Genomic DNA, 20,274 nt, shown 5'->3' with positions numbered 1-20,274 from the left:
TATTTCTTTCTTTCATTATCCAGGGTAATGAATTAGAGACTGTACTTTAATAGAAAGAGATAACAAAGGCATCGCACTCAAAACAGAAGCTTTTAACATCTTCAGGGACAAATCCCAGTCAACTGCAACAGGAAGGAGACACGTAACCTCAAATTCTTGCTGTGCATCTTATTGGATAATGATTCCTATTCACTGCAAGAAGTGATGGCTCCCATCTCTATTTTTAGGTATTTAATGGCTGTAAAAACTTGACCCTCAATAACTATTTATCTGAAGAGTGGGTGCTTGTAGGGAGTACTTCTGAACTTGTGAGCACTGGCTGTGCCATGTCTGCCGACATGTCTGGGTAGTAGCTGCATGTGTGTCATTTTCACCCTTTTTCCTTGTTCACATACCCTGATTTCAAGGAAAGGGAATTTGATTCTCTGAGCAAAGAAGGCAGCTGCACTGTGCCTTGGACATGCTACAGATCTGAGCAATTCAGATAGGTGGACAGGGAATATGCATCTAAACCACTGAAGAGTGCAGGAAATGTTCCTGGGTCAGGCTGTCATTGATCTTGGGTTGTTGGAACAGCCCTGGACACAATCATGGTTGCATAGGCTGGTGATGGTTTGCAACAAGCACAGTGGATGTAGTCAACCTCTTTTGAAGATCTTGAGAGTTTAGCAGTCTGGTTTCAAGCATTGTCCCCAGTGCCACAGAACAATCCTGAGAGTGTTTCACTTATAAGAGCCGATGCAGCCTGAGGCAGAGGCTCCTGGATATGGGCTAGGCTGCATCAAACACATCAAGCAAAGTGATTTTGTCCTTACTCTGGCAGATGTCAGTAGGTGAGCATTTAGGTATATTGAAGAGGAGGGGAAATTGTGTCATCTGTTTTGATGATTTTTTTAAAGCACAGTTCTATTTTCTGTGCTAGTCTGTGGACTTTTTATAGCATGGTATGAATGATTCGTGTTTGATCCCACAGCTAGAGAGAGCACTTCCAGTCTGTAGGGCAAAGGAGGTCATTTATGTGTTGCTGGGAAAGGCTGTGGGAGCAAATGCCAATGTTCTCACAGTCACAGCTCACACTTCTCTTTACACTCTGGGGCTGGAGGTAAGGTCAGTGGGCAGCAGGGTGCCAGCAAGAGTACGAGTTCACTGGAACAAATGAGTGTTCACCCAGCTAACACTTATTTCTGTCTTTTCTTTTGCTGTAAGATTACTCAAAGATGGTCTAGTACAACACTGTTCCAACAGCTGCTGTAAGCAGAAGATATTCTGGGTATAATTGGACTCTGTACACTGATGACTGATCACACAAATGTGATAAATTCTTATGACAGGATCTGTGGCTTTGAGGTTCATTGTAGAAGCCAGATTGTGCCTTATTTGCTGTTAAGGCTTAATAGAATTGCCCATTGATTTCTCTGCAGCCACGTCCCCCAAGGGATTTATTCATTCAGGGATTAAAATTGTTCCACGGTTGTCTGATTTGTTTAAAGCTCATGCATTTCTCTTAATTGGAGACAGTGACCTCAAAAATAGCCAAAGCCTTCCATTATCCTTATGTGGAAGAGAAAGGTGTACCAAAAAAAAAAGTCATATTCTAATGAATGAAGGCTCCTACATTTCTACTTTTGTACCTTCCTACTTCTGCTTGCTTGAGTCAAAAATGACTTGAAATATCTGTCTGATGAATTTGTTTGGAGTGGAAGGAAGCCAAGAATTATTTTAACAAATGTTTTAGCTTGACACTGAGTATGGAGGCTTAGTTTGCCAAGCAGGAAAAGTGAATAACTAGGCAGTTTTTGTGAGGCTTATATAGGGTGTGGGTCATCTTGAATGTCAGTTCCAATCTGTGTTACATATTTGTAGAGGAGCGTATATCGTGGATGAATTGACATGTTCTCATAAGTTTTGTGTTTCTCTGAAGCAGCAGATTAGTTTTGAGAAACTGTGGCACATAGTGCAGTCAGCAGAGAAGCTGAAAGGACTTCAGGAAATCAGCTCCTTCTATGTGCTGGACAAAATTTCTGAGGCACCCCCAAACGTGTCTGGAGGAGCGTCGTGTTGGGTGCCGTGATGGTGCGAAGGGAACGTGTCTGGTAAGCTGGGTGCAGAGTACAGTCAGGAGCATTATGGCTCCTGGGAAAACTGGCTGGAGTTCAGCACAGGAGAAGGGAGCCTGTGAGCACAGGGTCCTGTGGTTTGGTGGGCTGCAGAGCTGTTGTCCTGTCTGTGGCCTCTTGGCTGTAGAACAGGCTCTCTTGCTTCTCTTTCTTCTGTGCCAGTGTTAATTCTTCCCACAGCTGTGAAAGAAATCAACAAAAGCCACCTGAAAGTTGATCTGCTGCTGCTCCCACTTTTGCGCGGGCATTTGAGATCACAGTGTAGTGTATGTGAAAAGCCATATGTGGGCAAGACAGAACAAGGATCTGCGGCAAGGTCAGAATTGGGTTGTGTCCCTGGATTCACTTGAGATCTGAGGCTGTCAAAACTTAGGTCAAAACCAGGCTTTTAGCTAATGTTAATCTGATGATGAAGCCAGATACAATCCTGGTAATTAAAAACGAAACCCCAAAAAAGCCTTGATTCCATGGATGAAGGAGAATTCATTGAAGAGAAGGGAGGCTTCTCTGAGCATCACTCTCTACTTTGTTCTGCCCCCAGTGAAGTGGTGCTCTATTATTACCCCTTTTTAGGAATTTTTTTTCAATGACTATTCTTGCTTTCACTCAGACTTTCTGCAGCCTTCGCTGCTGTTTTCCCTGCAGAGTTTCTCCTTCCTTGCTTTCTTCTTTTGCAGAGAAACATATCTGCCATACCAATACCTGCAACCAGAACACCAGTTGCTCCTTTGGATTTCCCATGCATAGATATATATATATATATCTATATCTATAGATAATGATTCTGTTGCTTTCATTATGTCCTTGGATAAGGAAGGTCTGTTGCATTTTAGTCTTGCTTTGAATTGCTTCAGTAATGCTTAAACCAGTTGCAACAAGGGGTTATTAACTTGAAATTTGACTGTGGAAGATGATAGGAGGAAAAGAAGTATATTTCTTTCCTAGAAGCAAGTTGAAATCATGGGTTTGTAATAATATACCACTGCATATCTGATAATCCAGGGTCCCCAAGTGGGCTTCAACCCTTGAATAGGCAAAGTTTTATGACACTGAAGGTCAGTCCATTTCAGAAATACCTGAACTGAGTAAACAGTCTGGCTCCTCTGACATTTGCATTCAGTCTGCACTATACAAAAGGATAATAGTAGCTGGCCTGCTGTTTTGACAAAATTATGCTCTTTAAACTGGTTACCTGTGCTTGTGTAACTCAACACTCATACAAGCGTATGAGTGTTTTTATTTGGACTCTGATGGAGTACTTTAAGGAAGTGCTGTCTCCTCTAGAGTAAAGAGGTTGTTTCCATGACCTTTCTCATAGTGAGAGGATGTTTTTAGCAATAGCTAATCCTGTGAATCTGATATGAAAGGATTCTGTGAGCAGAGAACACAGTAAATTGTCACGTATACACAACAATTTTTGGTCAGTTTTCTTGAAATATTCTCTGCAACTCTTGCAATGAGCCTGGTGTCACAAGTTCCTTAGTCAAAGCAAAATACTGACAATTAGAGTTTTAAATCAGATTCTTAGTTTTTACTTACATTGCTTCAACAGTCTGGTTTAATAACCAGCTCAGCTGCTTTGCCTTCTTATTCTGAATGAAAGTCACAAGCTGTAGATGAGTCACAAGATAAGAGGACCATGTGTGCAGATAGCTACATCTCAACCTCCTGCTGAGCTCCTAGGTACTTTGGATCTGTGGATGGTGGTGTGAGAACCTCCAGCAAGGGCTTCTTGGTTCTACCTCCACAAAACAAACTTGCAAATTCTGCTGAAAAGTATTTCATTGTTTTTTCAACCACATCTGCTCCTACACAGCACGGCACTTGTCAGCTGTATTTCCATCATATAAAGTCTCATTTCCTCCTAGCTTTTTGTATCTGACTAGTTGTTATTTTAATAGCCTCTATTTCTGAAGCATAGGGCAAAATAAAAGTGACAAATCTAGTTTTATTCATTGTATTTATATGTGATTGCACCATTTTGTTTTCTCAGTCCAGTCTTTGGTAAGGAATGTGGCTGGAATTTCCAATAGCACTGAGCATCATCCTAACTGTTTATTTGGCTGTTAGAATTAGACTGAAGCTGAGTGCTTATACTAGCTCAGCCCAAGAGTCTGCTGTGATGTTATTAAAACTTTTTACTCCACAACAATTTGTACAGTTTGTAGTGATCTGGAGACAATATCTGCTTTAAAAGTTTAGGGTAAGGAAGCAAAAGCCATTTGCTAGTGAAGGTAATAGTGCTACTGTGATAGGAGCATGCAAATGATCTACTTACATGAAAAGGTTCATTATCAAAATAATCCTCAACTTTCAGCTAGTCTGTGTGATGTTTCTTATTACTCAGCCACTTTGCTTACAAAGAGGAAATTGCCAAATACTGGGTGAGACCATTTCAGTTTATAAATGTCTTAATTAATTATATTGGATGTGTAATGCCTGATAAGATGCTGTTTGTTAAACCATAACGCCCTGGCAATTTTGTGCAGACTGCTTGCAAAGAGCATTATTTACTTTGCTGAGTCATAGCACAAGGCTGAGTGTGTCAGAACCAAAGTTCATTGGGAAGCTGTAACCAACCTGCTCTTGTGTGTGGGGTGGACTCCAGTTACACCATCCCAAGTTATTCATCCTTTTGTCCTGTCACTTGAAGGACCTAAAAGTTAAACCACCTGCCAAAGCTATGAGTGACTGAATATAATGAAGGAAATTAATACAATTAATACAAGTATCGCTGTTGTCTCTAATAAAATATCACTGGCTTACAGTGAAAACCTAAAGGGAAGTTAATCAAGAAATAAAGACATTGTGTGCAGCATAAATCAATGCTGATTTCATGTAGTGCAAAAATGAAGATGTAAATTGTTTACATGCAACTGTCAATTCTAAGACTTTGAAAACCAACTAAAATAGAAAATTACTTTTTCCTGGGCTTTTGTGTCATTGGAAAAAATAAAAGGTACTTAAGTCCCATTTTCTTAAAGGCATTGTAGAATTTTACATCTTATTCTAGATTAGGAAAGTAGTTTGCTGTGCTGTGTAGTTATCAAATCAAATCCTGCAATATTTAGTAACTAGATCACACCCAATTTATTTTAAAACAGATTATTTAAAAACATACCATGTAGTTAGTATAGCTTGGAAACAGAAGATATATTTAAGAAGAAGAAGAAGGAACTTTTCTGCTTCTATTTGGATGTTAAGATGACTTTAAGATGTGAAGGCTTTGTTTTCCTCAATTTTCTTTCTATTTCCCCTTTCTTTTTGATATCAGTCTCTCTTGCCTCTAGTAAAACCCAAGAAAAACCTGGACATGAAATAAGCTGGAGAATTGGACCCGCGTATCTAAAACTAAAAATTGCAGCAGGGGCAGGAGAATAAGAAAAGGAGATTATTAAAAGAAACTGTATTTGTAGAAATTTTTCATCCTTTTGCTTCAGAGGTTATGTACAGTAGCATGAAAGAGGGTGCCTATTTCTTCTCTTCTGTCTGACTTCTGCCTGGCAGTTCTGCATGCAGGCACCCAGAATCCAGGCCAGGTGGGCTCAGCTCAGTGCTGGTGGTAGTACTGCCCTCCTGCTCCAATGATGGCTGTAAGGAAATGGAGATAGATGGCAGTTCTGTGAGTGTTGTTTGAGGAACACAGAGCATCTTGGGAACTCAAGTGATTGCCCTTTGAATTATTTGAATCATGGTACATGTGTGAGAACACTGGTACCACTTTGTGTTGCATGGAGTTTTGGCTTTTTAATTCTTCTGAAATTGCTCATGCTTCCTCTGGACATTGTCCTTCAATAGTAATAGAACTTTTATGGCTAGTCATGAATCAGTAAAAATTGTAAAACCCAGCCTAGAGCTGATGCAGTTGTGTCATCATAAATGTATTCAGAGAGTACTCATACACACAGAGGGAAATGAGCTGCACTGGTACTTGGCAGTGCTAGATTAGCAGTTGGACTTGATGGCCTCTAAGATGTTCTCCAGCCTAAATGGTTCTGTGATTGGTGCCTAAATAGTGTATGCTGAAAGCTGCATAGAAGGCCATTGTTTCTTTCTGTAGTCTTCACATCCCAGCCAGGCAGTGTATGCCTTGGGTGCTGTACTGTATTATGTGTATTATAATGGGCTGTTTCAAGGGCCACTGGGTGTGCTTGCATCAACTTCAGCCTAGATGGAACAAGAGGTGGGAATATGCAGGGACATGGACTGCAGTGCAGGCTAGCCCTCTGAGGACTGAAGGTGCTGTGTTGTTCTCTTTTCCTCGTTGCTCTTACAATACAGAGGTGCACATGTCCTCAGGCTAAATAATCTCACTAGATGGTGTGATCTATTTAGCCATCAAAGGGGAAAAGAATTCTTTGTTGCCCATCTCACAGCTCCTTTTCTCAGAAGATCCTCTCTTAGTTACCATGGATATGTAAACTGGTGGTGCAGTCTTCCCATCCTTTATTCATACACCTACTAACATCTGCACCAGTGCAGCTTTCAAATATAGGCCTGGCTTGTGCTGGATCTGGCTAAATCTGGAGCTGTTTTACACATTTCTTTGACACATTGGTTTTGGCTGGTCGTTCTACCTTTTTGAGCAGATGTAACATTTCATAACTTGTCACTGAATTTTTATCCTTCCATTCATGATGGTGACAACCAGAAATCTGATTGTGAACCACCAATGTGAGGCATATAAAGCAGCTTGGGAATTTCAAGAAATCTGTTTCTCAGCACCCCACCCTTGAACATTGGGTGGTGTACGAAGTATGAGGTTACATGGAGACCTGGAGCAGGTGGGTCAATTCCATACAGTTCAGCAGCAAAGGAATTTGCATTGCAAAAGAATTTATGCATCTTATTCTTCAGTGGCACTCAAGCCTAATTGCACTTGATTTGACACTAACTGACTAATCAAGGAATCTTTCTTTAGGCTTCAATGGATGTTGGGTCAGAGCTGCTGAGACTAAGGGCACTGAACCACCTGGTTAGGTTTATTTCCTTCATAACTTGGTAGGAAGCTCTGGAAAACTAGGACCAGGTCTGTAGCATCAGCATTTATCTAAACATTAAGAGATAAAGACACTGCAAACGTGACACTGTTCCCACTTACTTGACCATGTGATGCATGGAGAAAGTGGAGAGTAGACAGGCTACTGGCTGTCAGCTGAGCCACAGGGGAAACAGAAAAAGACAAGTGTGTTTGCAAATTTAAATATACAGAGAAGCATTGAAGTAGGAGTTCTCAAGCTTTTGTTCACTTGCACTGTTTGGATAAGTTGTTGGTCTTTTGTGGCATTCAGACATGGAATACAGTTAATATTTTTTCATGACATTTTTTCTGTTTTTACCTATAAAAGAAAGCCACAATAGTAATGAGAGGATTAGCAAATGTGTGTGTTGAGAGTGTTGCATGTGGCTGTGATTTTTCCAGAGCCAAGTATGAACAATATCAAGGTTTTTACTGCTCTTATTATTTAATTGTATTCTTACAGTATTCAAAGGACTCAACCAGCACAAGAAGCTATTGTGCGTGGAACTGTGCAAACACTCAAGACAGAATAGTCTCTAAAAATTCTGAGTTTAATGCAACAAGACAGGTAAAACATGCGCATTCGGGCAGCTCCGTAATACCTTGCTGCTAGGCATTTAGGTGGGGTCATAACAAGACTTTTTGTCACCTTGCCCTTCCTCCTCCTCCTATGCAGCTTCTGTCCCCCTCCTGACACCCTTCCCAGCCAGCTGCTATTGCAATTTTGCAAGCCCTTGTTCTGGCACTGCCCCTGTAGGGCAGCCCAGCCTGGGTACCCTGCAGGGTGCAGGCATGGTCCCATATCCACATCAGTTATTTCAAAAAAGTCCTCATACATTTTCACTGAAAAGAGTGAGACACTTGCTGAAGACTCTGGAAAATTATTTGAAGCTCCAAGTCAAGTTTTTTCCCACACAGCATTTGTTTCTTTTGGAAGTCCACATGCAATTCTCTGCACTTAGCTGCTGCACAACTTGATGTCTTCTCTTTGTATCAGAACACACACAGCCAGCTGCTGGGGCTGCAAATCCTGCTTCCAGGAAATAGCTGCAACACAGACCACTTTCCATCACTGAACATGGTTCACAGTTCTTCTTGGTACCTGTCTTTGCTCTGGCTTTGTACTTTGCTCCCTCTTAAAAACTTTGCTCCTACGCTAATGGCTCTCAAAGGGGCAAGGAGAAAATTCCTGTTGGTGGAGCAAGGTATGCCTGCCATACTATTTTGGATGCCAAGTTGACAGCAAGAATGAATTTATGCCATGAGATTGAAAAGGAAGTGTATCATTCAGCTGTTTGGACCAGCAGATGGCAAATGTAAAGGAAAAAAAAAAATCAATCTAAGAGCCAATTCAGAGAACAGACATTAAATAAAACCATCTGGCAAACATATGAAGGGAGAGAAGATGATGAGACCAAGTTCTGCTTTAAATATCTGCTCACATTGAGAGGAAGTTGGTGGGAACTCATTCCATGGGAGAGCAGGCTTTGAGCCTATAAGGAGTCTTGTGTAGTGTCAATGCCTGTGGCACTGTTGAGGATTTATAAGGACCCTAAACTATCAAGCAGGCAGAGCCTAAGCAGCATTCCTGCCTGTGTGAGGTCCTGGTGATACTCACCACAGAACAGTGAATACAGAACTGCTTGGTCCCCCATGATGGGATTGAAAAGACCACACCTAGGAAACTCATTTGTAGGAAGAGACTAGAAAGATAAGCATGGAAGTAAGCAAAGAGGGTGATCTAATATTAGTTGTGGAAGCCCCATCCTTGGAAGTGTTCAAGGCCGAGTTGGGTGGGGCTTTGAGCAGCCTGATCTAGTGGAAGGTGCCCCTGCCCATGGCAGGGGAGTTGGAACTAGGTGATCTTTAGAGTCCCTTCCAACCCAAACCATTCTATGATTCTATGATACCACAAATTCTGAAAGACACTGATAAATCTATGCCAATGCCATGGCATTTTGTTACTTTGCCCTACTACATGAATTCCCAGAGAAGAAAGATGTTTGTGGCTTTGCACTTAGGCTTTTATGTAAAATTTCAAAAGAGAAACATTGTCCCTTGAAAAGGGAATTGGTATCTTACATAAGTGCCCAGCCTTTCTTTTGGAAACTTGCTCTCAGGGAATGTGATTTCAGAGCCCAGAAGTCTAGCAGATGTTATTACTATTTCTATTTTACAGGTCAGTGCTTTTGGTTTTTATGCTCTGAGAAATGCTTACAGCTGCTAGCCTGTCTTTTATGTTATAAAAACAAGTCAATTCAGTATCGTATTCTTAATTTGTACATGATTTTTTCTTTTTCTGGTAAAATGGGGACACTGTTGAACATTGCAAAAACATCTAGTAGCCAACAGTTTTGTTAGCAGACTGTGTCATCTTATTTCCATGAAGGGCAACAGAGGATAATTGTGCAGTGAATTTTGTCCTTGATATCCAGGCCCTTGGCATTAAACAGAACAAATAATCCCACCACTTAACTGCAGTAAAAGAAAAATATTGCAGTATTGTAACCTAAGTTTTTAATGCCTCTGTTGATAATAAGGTTCACATGAGTGATAATGTCGTAGCAGTATTTTGTGCATTAACTGTTGTTTTCGGACTTTACATGGGAAAAAGTTACCAACTCTCACTGAACAAAATTTTCAAATATCTATTTTCTTTTCATTTCATCTGTGTTGCTACTGATTAGTTGCTGTATCTGAGTAAGTTTTCTTTAGTTTCCCTCAGTGTCTAATAGCCAGACTAACAAAAAGGCATTTCTGTCCCTTTGCTCAGATGAATAATTCATTGCCCTGCATTTTCTTGTGTCAAGTAAATTTCAACTCTTGCTTTTGTGAAGATGATTTATGAGAGGTCCTGGACACACAGAAATTAATTTGCTGCCTTCAGGCATATCATTATCTTTGCTGAGAGGGAAGTAACAGTTTATTCCTGTTAAATTTTGGTTAAAGAATTTACTATGCAGAGTGTAAGAGGGATGGTATCCTTTAATTGAAGTTGGAGTTTGGCAGGTTTTTTCAGTGCTGTTCTGCTGCTATTCCCCCCAGCTCAGCTGAACAATGGGCTGGAGAGATGCTGGCAGTGTTGCTTGGTTACAATTCAGCAGCGTGAATCAGTGCTTCACGCAGCTCCTTCTGCGCCGAACAACACGGACGCTTCTCGGCACTGTGTCACTGATGTGAGGGAGATGTGAGCAGATTAGGGACCATCTCAATTACTGTAACACTACACCTTTGCAGAGGGATTTGGACAGCTGTGTTTGACTTTCAGGGGTTGAAGTCAGGCAATTTGGAGCTGTCTGTTTTACATGGCTTTACAAGTATATAGCCAAGTAAAGAGAATTTTTAACAGTGTGTTTTGTTGCAAGGTGTGTTTGACAAGTTTGGTACTTTGGCATCCTTCTGTATTCATCAAGGAGATTAAATCCTGCATTAAGTATGTTCCTCTGGAATAGACATGCCATTTGCTGAAGCCTGCCTGCAGGCAAAGTGAAACATGTAAGAGGAACTGCTACCATCCTCTTATTGCATTTGACCAAGTCTTAAGCTGGCATAAAATGAAGCTGGTGGAGTTATGCCAGTTTAGACAATAGCAAGATGTGACAGGTTATTTTTAACACCATGGAGTGAATTTTCTTTACCCCACTTAAATCCATTTTACTACTTACCTGTTCTTGCTGTTCAAAACATGACTGGAGGAGATGTTAGAGGAGAGGAGAGGTCTCCAGTTTGTGCTTTCCATGGAATCAGCCTTTCCTACAGCATTTTTTCCATCTACATATTTTTTTCTAACTTTTACATGAATCCTGAAATTATTTTCTTCTTCCTCTCTCTTTTGGGCTCAGCAGTTCTCCATTTCTTCTCAAATCTACCATACTTGTGTCTTTTTATTTCTCTTTGCCTCCACTAAGGACCTCACTAGTAAAAGTTTATATTTGCCACGCCTTTGATCTTGCCAAGCTTTCTCTGTTTTCTCTAATATCTGCTATTTAATGCAGCTTGTTGCATGGCTGAACATTAAAATCATTTGGAAAAATCTGTAGGAAAAAATGCACTTGACTTGGCTTGCAAAAGCTGAATTGATAATAAAATATTAGTCTAGAGCTATCTAAAACACTAATATTTCTATGAGTAAATTCTCTGCACTGTTTTGCCTCCTGGTGATGGTATCTTTAAGATGGTCTTTCCTCAGAAGATTGTTTCAGAGTATCTGCACTGCTTAAAAATCAGTTGCACTGCACAAAGCTGTGATTTCTGATTTGTGCTGTGTTGTTCAGTTTTTCTTTGGCAGCAGATGAGCATATATTTAATATCTTAAATTTTCAGTATGTTTCCTCCAAATGCCTATTGGTTATCTACAGGGATTTTTATATTTTGAGTCTATTTAAAACCTGGATTAATTTAACCCTGCTGAATTCAGACTGTGGAATTCGTAAGTATTATGTTTGGAAATTTAAGTGCTTATGGGATAGGGCTTAACTCTGACCTCTTTCTGTTTCTGCAATAAAATAAGAAAGGGAAATGAACAAAATAACTTTAATTTTCCTATTAATATGATGAGCTTTGGCTCCTGTTCAGAAAGGTACTTGAAGCACCATAATACTCATCTTTTGGGCAGTTATATTTGCTGCAGAGATTGACTGATTCCCTGGAAAAACAGGCACGTTTATGGGGTGGGAGAGGTCTGAAGCATGGCTAAGAGACTGCTTCCTGACCTCAGGCCTGTGCTGAACACAGATTTATCAGGCCACTGGAGCTGGCTACAGTGAAAGGAGAGCCTTTTGGGGACACACTGCATGCATGAGGAGTAAGCACTAGGTGTGCCATGGCACAGCTGAGCGGGGCTGGCATCCTGCAATGGCACTTGTGTGCCCTTTCCCTTCCATTAAAACATTGCTTTGTTTCTGCCAGCTAGAAGGCTATTGTGGAGTAATTCCTTCCATGGTCATAGCTGGACTTCTCTAGACATGACAGGCCAGTTTTCCTGTCCCTGAGACCCTTCTTTAGGAGAGCAGCTGCCTGAGTGGTGGTTGGGTGGTAGGGACACCCACTGCAAGCAGACATAGGTACACCCACTGCAAACTCATGCAGAGATATGGAAGGTACTGCCCTGGCTGAGCTGGAGTACGAGCTGAATATCCTCACAGATATTCCTGTCTGGGACTGGCAGAATCTACTTGAGCAATGAGGGAGCTGCTCACGTGTGAGAATGTGCTCAGATGTGATGGAGAAGCAGCCGGCTGGAATGAAAGGACTTGTTTCTGCACCGATAGCGCTCAGCCCTCCCAGCCTCATGGGCCCCTCCAGCCTGTGGGAGCCTTGCCACATGTGGTGTGCACAGCACTGCTTTCATGCCATTTTTGCCAAGAAGTTCCTTGGAGCCAGTAGAAAGCAAACAAGCATCTTTTCCAGATAGTTGCATCTTTGACATTTATGTTATGCTGCATATGAGGAGGCATTATTTCCTTTTGCTCTACAGGATGATAGGGCTGGGTATACCCCATCCAAGGGACTCAGAGGCACTTAGGCTCTTCAGGTCTGGCTCAGCATTTACTTTTCATCTTTTAGAAAATACATCCTGAGGAATTTGCAAGCTAAATAGAGTAAATAATACAATGACATGGGAATAACTTAAAATATTTACATGGCCAGAAAATGCAGCGTTCTTGTGTCATCATAAACTTCTCTGATTTACTTCCTTTCAGTTTTCTATGTTGAGTTTGGCTTTAGATTATGCTTCATAGTGTTGTGTGTGGGATAACATTTTTTTTATTTTCATATGCTTAATATTCTCTCATTGCATTTGTTAATGTTGAGGCTGTGCACATGGTGGGTGGTTTCTTCTGTTTCATTTAATGACCAAATTTGAAGTAGATCTTATTTTAAGGTTAAAAACTTTCTGGTTTCATTGGCATGAAGAGCAGAAAATGTTACCCTCCATTTTTGTGTGCGTATTTCCTATTTTCACAACAGGTGCCTTTTTATCATAAAAATAGCTCAGCACCTGTTCCTTTGGCCTGGGTGCCACACAGTGGCCTTTACAAAGCCAGGAGTAACTTTTGGCATGGCCCTCCCTTTCCAGGAAGGACCCAGCTAAGCTTCCTGAGTAACATCAGCCTCTGCTAAGAATTCAGGTCAGGATCTCCCTGCTTGTTACCTAGCAACTGGGGGATACTGGTGCTTTTTCCTCTGACCGACTCCTTCCGCGTTAGATCCAGGGATCACTTGGGGAAGGATCAGGGCAGTGCTCATAACTCATGCTCTGGGAAGGCAGGGTGTAGCCCCATGCTGGCTCTCTGATGAGGTATAGGATGCACTGTTCAAGCTGAACGGAATTGAGACTTTCAGAATTCTCTGCACAAACTTGAAAGTGCCTCTGCTGGTTTTGCTACCACTTAAATGTCTGGCAAGGTGACAGATCCCTTCTGAAACACCAGTAGCCTTTTGTGGTGTGTTGAATCTGACAAACAGGAACCTACGCAGGTAAGCAGCCTGAAGAAAGTTTATGTCTGAGGGTTGTTTTCCTCCAGGTGAAATGTGTTTCTTGGTTACACAGGTGCACAACATTCACTTCTGGGACTATTGACCTGCCTTTGTACTTATTAAAGTTTCATTGGATGGTAAGTAAAAAAGTTAAGTAGAAAGATGAACTGTCCTCCCTTGTTCTTTGTGGTGTGTTTATATATAAATTGCTGAAAACAACCCTTAAACTTTTCTGGTTAATTTATTGTAGAACTGGCTAATGAAAAATCTTTAAGTGATCAAGAGTTATTGGTTGCCATGCTCTCACTGCAACTCACTGCTGGTAGCATATTTGCAAAATAGAAAGCAGCAAGTCCCTCTGGCTGTGTATTGTTTGCAGAGGCCAGCAATCATTGCCTCTGGTTAGTAACACAATGGGATTTTGTTTCCCTGTGGTAGATTACAAGTAGAAACCTTTTGTCAAATGTAAAAATTAGAGCGATGTGCCATTCTAAGAAAAATACTTACAAAGAAAAAAAGTCTCCCTTGTGTTGTAGCTTCTCTTCTCACAAATAGTAGAGAGGGTGGGAATCAAACCAGAGTATGTTCATATCTAGTGCTGGTACAGGGCTGGCATGGTAGTTTTCTGAAGGACCACTCTTAACAGAAAATACAGTTTTCATGTTTTGAAAAACATGGAAATTAATGTTTCCAGGTACATACACACTGTTTAACTTGCCTTTTTGAGAAGTCTATAAGCAGCACATTCCATCTCTTCAGAAATATGAATTGATACAGATCAAATTGACTTGAGCAAAGGCATGCCTAGTGACATCAGCCAAAGATCTGACTGCACATCTCTGGGGCAGGTGCACTCTAAGCATGGTTATATGATTTTTGCACAGAAGGTTGTAGTGGTGGATTCTGAATAGGGACATAAAAGACCATATTATTTTTAAGCCATATATTTTAATTATTTCTAATATGGTGCTGTTTAATTTGAGTGCTGACTCTAAGGCATTCAGAAGCTGATTTCTTCAGAGAGACTAAGTGCAGCTTCAATTGATATTTTCCACATTTAGTATTCAGAAAAACAATTCCCAAAGTCTCATGTTGCATACCTGATACAGCAGCTGCTTTTTAAGTGTGCATGTCCAATTTGGTATCTGAGACTTTTTGTCTCTATCATACTTCTGGGAGTGCTCATGCATACATTCCTAGGACTTGCAGGCTGTGTGTCCACATAAGAAGAGTGAAAAAATATATACCAGGTCAGTATCTTTATGCAGTTCACCATGTCCTTTATTACAAAAAGCTCTCCCAAGTGTGTAACTTCATACTACTGTCTGATTAGGGGATGTAGGACAGAGTAGGAAAAATATCTGTTTGAGGAGGTGCTTCACATTTCATTTAATTGTTCTGGTCTCTAGGTCAACAACTTTCAGGAGGCAGTTAACAGCACAAACCTCTTCAGTAGCTTAGATCTAGCTCTCAGTAAAATAGCACCCTCAGAGCACAGTGTGGGACCTGAGAGATTAGGTCACCCAGCACCTCCTGATCTCTTCTCTGTTCACAAAGCCTGGTAGTGTCCTCTGAGTAGTGCTCTTCTGGCAGAGCTAGGAGCTCTGCTGGATATCTCATTCCCTACCCATTGCTGTGACTCACAAATATTTTTAAAATGTTTAAAAAAAGCAGGCCCCTAAGCAAAGAGGATCAGAATTTCTTCAGGCTTGAGCTAGTATATTTGCCAACTGCATGTAAAAGGCTAAATATTTTCCCATTATACCTACACCAGAGACACTCTGTAGATACACAGATGGCTGGGCCCTTGCAAATTCAGCCAAGGGAGCGTATGTTGGCACTTCAGGGTTTGAAAAGAAGCTGGAATGGGTCCTGTAGTCTGGTATTGGCAGTCAGCAGCAGCATCTGAGTGGTTGGACCTAGGAAAGAGCCAAGTCTGGAAAGGTTATTGCAACACTGGCCTTGCATGAACAGTATTTCTTGATAGTAAATAGCTCAAACATGTACTTGGACTCTTCAGTAGTCAAGAGGAGGCAGGTGAATGCTTTCTCTCTATTTGTCTGTCAACATGTGCAAGCCTAACTAGGAGCTGGTAAGCTTAAATCCAAGAGTTATCTTTGTATCATTTAGCTACAGAGGCTGCCTGGGACCCAGTGTCTAGTTCTGGGCATCTGGCTGCCAGAAGAGGTGAGCTTGGAGTAGGGCAGGTGCAGGGAAGAGTTAGTAAAATGTCAGGATAATGGAGAGCTTCTATCTGTGAGGAAATTAGGATGCCATGACTTATTTGGATTTGCAGATGTAGACTGAAAGGGGAGATAGACATCTTCTCTAAATACCCGTAGCAAAAGAAAAAGGCTCCTTCAAGGAAAGTATTACATTAGCACAAAACTAAACAGGTATACACTGGTCATTTAGTCTGGGATTTTCTAACCATCAGAGTTACCAAGTTCTGGAATAGCATTTGAATTTGAATAGTTTTCAAAATAAGACTTTATTCAGCCTGTGAAGGGCTTATATTGAGTGTTTGTTTGCACTGAATGCTCAGGAAATTTGCTCTGATAGTATGTTCCCAAGTTTTATTCTGTAACACCTATGTGAAACTCAAAGATATAAGTGTATCAAAACATTCCTCAGGATTTTCTTAAGGAGTTTTCACCACGTGACAGAACTGAAAAAGTCCAGGCAATGCATGGAGCTCCTGCAATGAGAAGGACCTGATCGGTGGGTTGCATCTGATAGTGATAGATCTTGCAAAACCACAGAGCTAAAGAGCCTTTGTTTGCAAAATGACTCATCTGACTTTGGACCTACCCAAGGGACCAGCAAAGGCCAAGAAGTGCTGGGACCCTTCTAAGATGTTGTGGGACTGATTATTTTGGACTTGAGTTTCTGATTTGTTACTGTAACTAGCTCCACACATATGGAATTTTCACCTACCTCCCTGGGAAAGCAAGCAAAACACAGCAGTTTGAGCAGGGAGTTCCTTCCAAGGAGTTCCTTCCCTAGGCATGGTACAGACCTCTCTGGAGGTCTGTGCCATGCCTGAGAGACAAGATGTTCCTGACTGAAACCACTTTGGTGGCTTCACTCTGCATCACCTGCCTTAGCAGGAATTATTGCAGACCCACAGGAGGTGGGAGAAAAGCCCACACAAGGAGGGTTTTCTAAGCACAGCTTCGCTTTTTGAGTTTTGATTAGGAATACTGCTCTGCCACCCTCTCTCCCAATGGTGTCCCTTTTGCTGCCCATGGGGATATTGTCTGCTTCTCTTTTTCTCTTTCTACATCTGGGTTCTCTCTAGCATATGAATGTCAATGGCATTTAATTTATGAATGCTGCAGTACATTTTGTTGTGCTTATTTAAATAAGGCAGAGATCAAGCATTGTACAGTCACATCACAAGGTGATGGCAGATGAGTGCTCTTTATGTCATGCTGGATTTCTGCTGCACACTTGCATTTATATTTGCCAAATTACAGGCAGGAAAATTTTGAATTAATGACAAATATTTCCCAACAGTAGTTACTTAAGTGCCTGCACATGTTAAATTAACCATAATAATCTTGTCATAGTCATGAATTAATAACCTGCGTCTCATTGGGCTTTTGAGAATTGAAGTAAAACATTTGTGGTACATTCAAAGAAGGGAGCCTGGGGATAAATGGGATGTCTCCAAATGGCTTTACATTCCTGTCCTCATCACCTATTCCCCTTGCCAAGTAAGCCCCAAAGGCTATACAGGAACCTGAAAATTAGGTTTAGAAGGGGCAGAAAGGAAGAGATCTCCTCTGCAGAGGAGTGTCTCTTTCAGGTGAAGTGATTTAGATTTATTCATTCCTGAAATGTCTTCCTCTCTCCATTGCTGAGAGGGAGATGCTGCCAGAGGCAAGTGTGCACGCAAGAGATTTCTGACAGAGATCTTAAGCAGTGAGGAGTTTAACAAGGAAGGTGTTTATCATGTCAGGGGGGGGATGGGAAGAACTTCTGTCCCAGCGGCAGAAAGGCGAAGAGGCTGGGGGCAAGTGGGAAAAGGGAGACATTTCTCACAGGGTATTCCCCATCTGTGGTTCATGGAACCCCTTCCAGTGGAGACTTGGGGAGCACGATCACATTCCCTTTGCCTCCTGAGTTCCAGTACCCCACAAGGTGCCAGGGGGATCTGGGCCCTAGGCCAGAGAGGGCACCTCAGTCTATGCTGTGCTGGACCAAGGGACCGGCCTGGAGCTGAGCATCATTTCTGCATGACAGGCTTGCTCTGGTCCCTGCTCTGGGAGTAACAGCTTGAAAAACATCAGGAGAAGCATGGAACCTCTCTTATGAGGAGAGGCTGCAGGAGCTGGGCCTGTTTACTCTAGAGAAGAAAGGACTGAGAGATCTTATTAATGGATATAAATGTCTCAAAGGCAGGTGTCAGGAGGACGGTGCCAGACTCTTCCCAGTGGTGCCCAGTGACAGGATGAGAACAAAGGCTATAAACTAAAACACAAGAAGTTTTACCTCAATGTGAAGAACTTTATGTATGAGGATGACAGTGCAATGGAACAGGTTGCCCAGGGAGGCTGTGGAATTTCTCTCTCTGGAGACATTTAAAAACCCACCTGCACATGTTCCTATGTCACCTGCTCCAGGTGACCCTACCTTGGCAGGGGGCTTGGGCCAGATGATCTCCAGGGCTCCCTTCCAACTCTAACAATTCTGTGATTCTGTGCTATTCTTTCTACTTCCCAGTCCAAGGGGATGAGTGGGCTTGGGCAGGTGGCACACTAGAGACTTGCCTCTGGATTTCTGACAGGCTGGCAGTAAAAACTATTAGGCTGCATTCAGGGTTTTGACTTTCAAAAGTCTGCAAGTCTGAAGTAGCAGCTGGAGGTGATACATAGAGAATGGCTCACCAGAGGTTATATTTGCTGAGATTATTGCTGCAGGGAAGGAGTGAACGAGAAAACAAGAATCTGAGCTAGTGGCAGTCATTTCCATTTGCTCATATCTTTGCTTTGGAGCACAGTGTGGTTTGGAGCATGGACCTGCAAGTAAATGAGATAAGAGCTACAGAAAAGCATTTCCTCTCTTTCAAATATAAAGAGCAATTATATCCTGAATAGATAGTAAGTATGAAAAGTTTGCAAGTTCATGTCATGAAGGGAGGAAATGATAAATAATTATGGCTTTTAGATTGGTGAAATCCTGATTGTTTTTCTTATAGACTGTGGAGAAATGTTCCAAACAGAGATGAAAAGACTCAGCCATGATGTTTATCGTGGCATGGACAGAAAGCAACCTTCCAGTCTTTTTGTGTAGGAAATTATTTGGATTATGAAGTCCAACTTAACTGGACTCCTACCTGAAACCTCTGAGGGAGTCATGTATTATGGTACCCTTGTGTTAAAAATCTCATGTTCTTTCTTCTAGAAGTGATCTGAATGTTACTGGTGTGGAGGAAAAATAAAAGAGCCTGTGGCTCATCTGTCTCCCAGCAGGGCTTAAGAAAATAATTATATTTTGAAGGCTGAGACCTAGGCTGAGGCCTAAATTAGGAAGGGTCAAAAGAGGCTAAATAAGGTACTTTCCAAATGAAAGCCTGCCACATGTACTACCTCAGAGCAAGCCTCATACAACAGTTAAACAAGAGGCTGTTCAGCTTTGCATTTGACCTGTGGGGTTTAATGCAACAGGAATGTGGAATGTGTTTACAAGGTAGCAGTTATTGCTGAAATATGTGAATGCTGTTGCCTGGGGAAATTTCAGAGGATTGTGACTGCGCTGACAGTGGCTGTACTTCTTGGACGGGCTGTGTGGATGCTGGGGAGGAAACTGGCCCCAGAGTCTGCAATCTACAGAGGGAATGCAGGGCATGATGCTCCCCCTCCCCACCTTCAGCTGGATCTCACTCCATTCCTGCTGCTCCTCCGTGCTAGGATGACCCAGGAGTGTGCCCTGGTCCTTGTGCTGGAGACATGGCTTCTTGTTACCCCTGCATCCGACGGGACTCCAGGTTAGCGTGCGGCCCCAGCCGGTTCAGCAGCGTGAGGTAGAGCTGGGGATGGAGAGCCCCTGATGGCACCTTTCACGAGCAGGTCCTGAAAGCAGCCTGCTTATGTTCTGCCTAGTCTCAGCTGGTAGGCTGGTGTACTCTGCCTGGAAGGACTCGGGCTTCTCCTAGAAACATCTATTTCATTCTCTTTGCACTTCCAACTTTCCTTTTTTCCTTCTCTATTTTAAGTGTCCAGTATTAAGACTATTCTGCACATGGTTCATGGATGATTTCAATAATTACTTCATCCTTCCAGCACAGGAATTCCCAAGGAAGCTGGTAAAGCCCAGCTTAGTCTCTTTGTTTCATTCACTTTCCTTCTTACTGAAGTTTGCCTAATTTTCATTGCACTAACGGCAAAATATTTGGAAGTAGGCCTAGGATATAACTATATTCTGTATTTAGCTGAACACAACATTTTTAAAGATTTTTCATTAACTTTTAAAGAAACTTCATAAAACTGTTGAAATTACAATGTTGACTATACCACACCTTCTGGACCTGTGAAGTTTGGGCCAAATTCAGCTCTAGATGTTGACTGGTTAACTTGGGTCACTGAGTCTCCTTCAGAATAGCAGATAAAGCTGAACAAGGATCTCATTCCAGGTACTGCTAAACACTTTGTG

General features: G+C 41.8%; 1 protein-coding gene across 5 annotated transcripts in view; it reads left to right on the top strand.

The window, feature by feature from the left end:
• CRACDL (CRACD like) overlaps positions 1-20,274 on the top strand; it is a 62,938-nt gene that overhangs the window by 7,993 nt on the left and 34,671 nt on the right. For 3 of the 5 annotated variants that reach the window (XM_054272016.1, XM_054272015.1, XM_054272012.1), the window contains exons 1-2: positions 13,364-13,617; positions 13,691-13,754. The exons of 1 other annotated variant lie outside the window; for it this stretch is intronic. The gene's annotated coding sequence lies outside the window, so the exon portion shown is untranslated. Of the gene's footprint in view, positions 1-13,363; positions 13,618-13,690; positions 13,755-20,274 lie in introns of those variants that run through there. One more of the 5 variants, XM_054272013.1, reaches the window with a different exon arrangement.

The sequence above is a fragment of the Melozone crissalis genome, unplaced genomic scaffold (genome assembly GCF_028551555.1).
Source record: "Melozone crissalis strain CALT ecotype California unplaced genomic scaffold, PUWL_Pcris_2 ptg000013l_1, whole genome shotgun sequence".
Classification (NCBI taxonomy): domain Eukaryota; kingdom Metazoa; phylum Chordata; class Aves; order Passeriformes; family Passerellidae; genus Melozone; species Melozone crissalis.
Note: the sequence above shows the minus strand (reverse complement) of the source record. Positions and strands in the feature narration are given on the sequence as shown.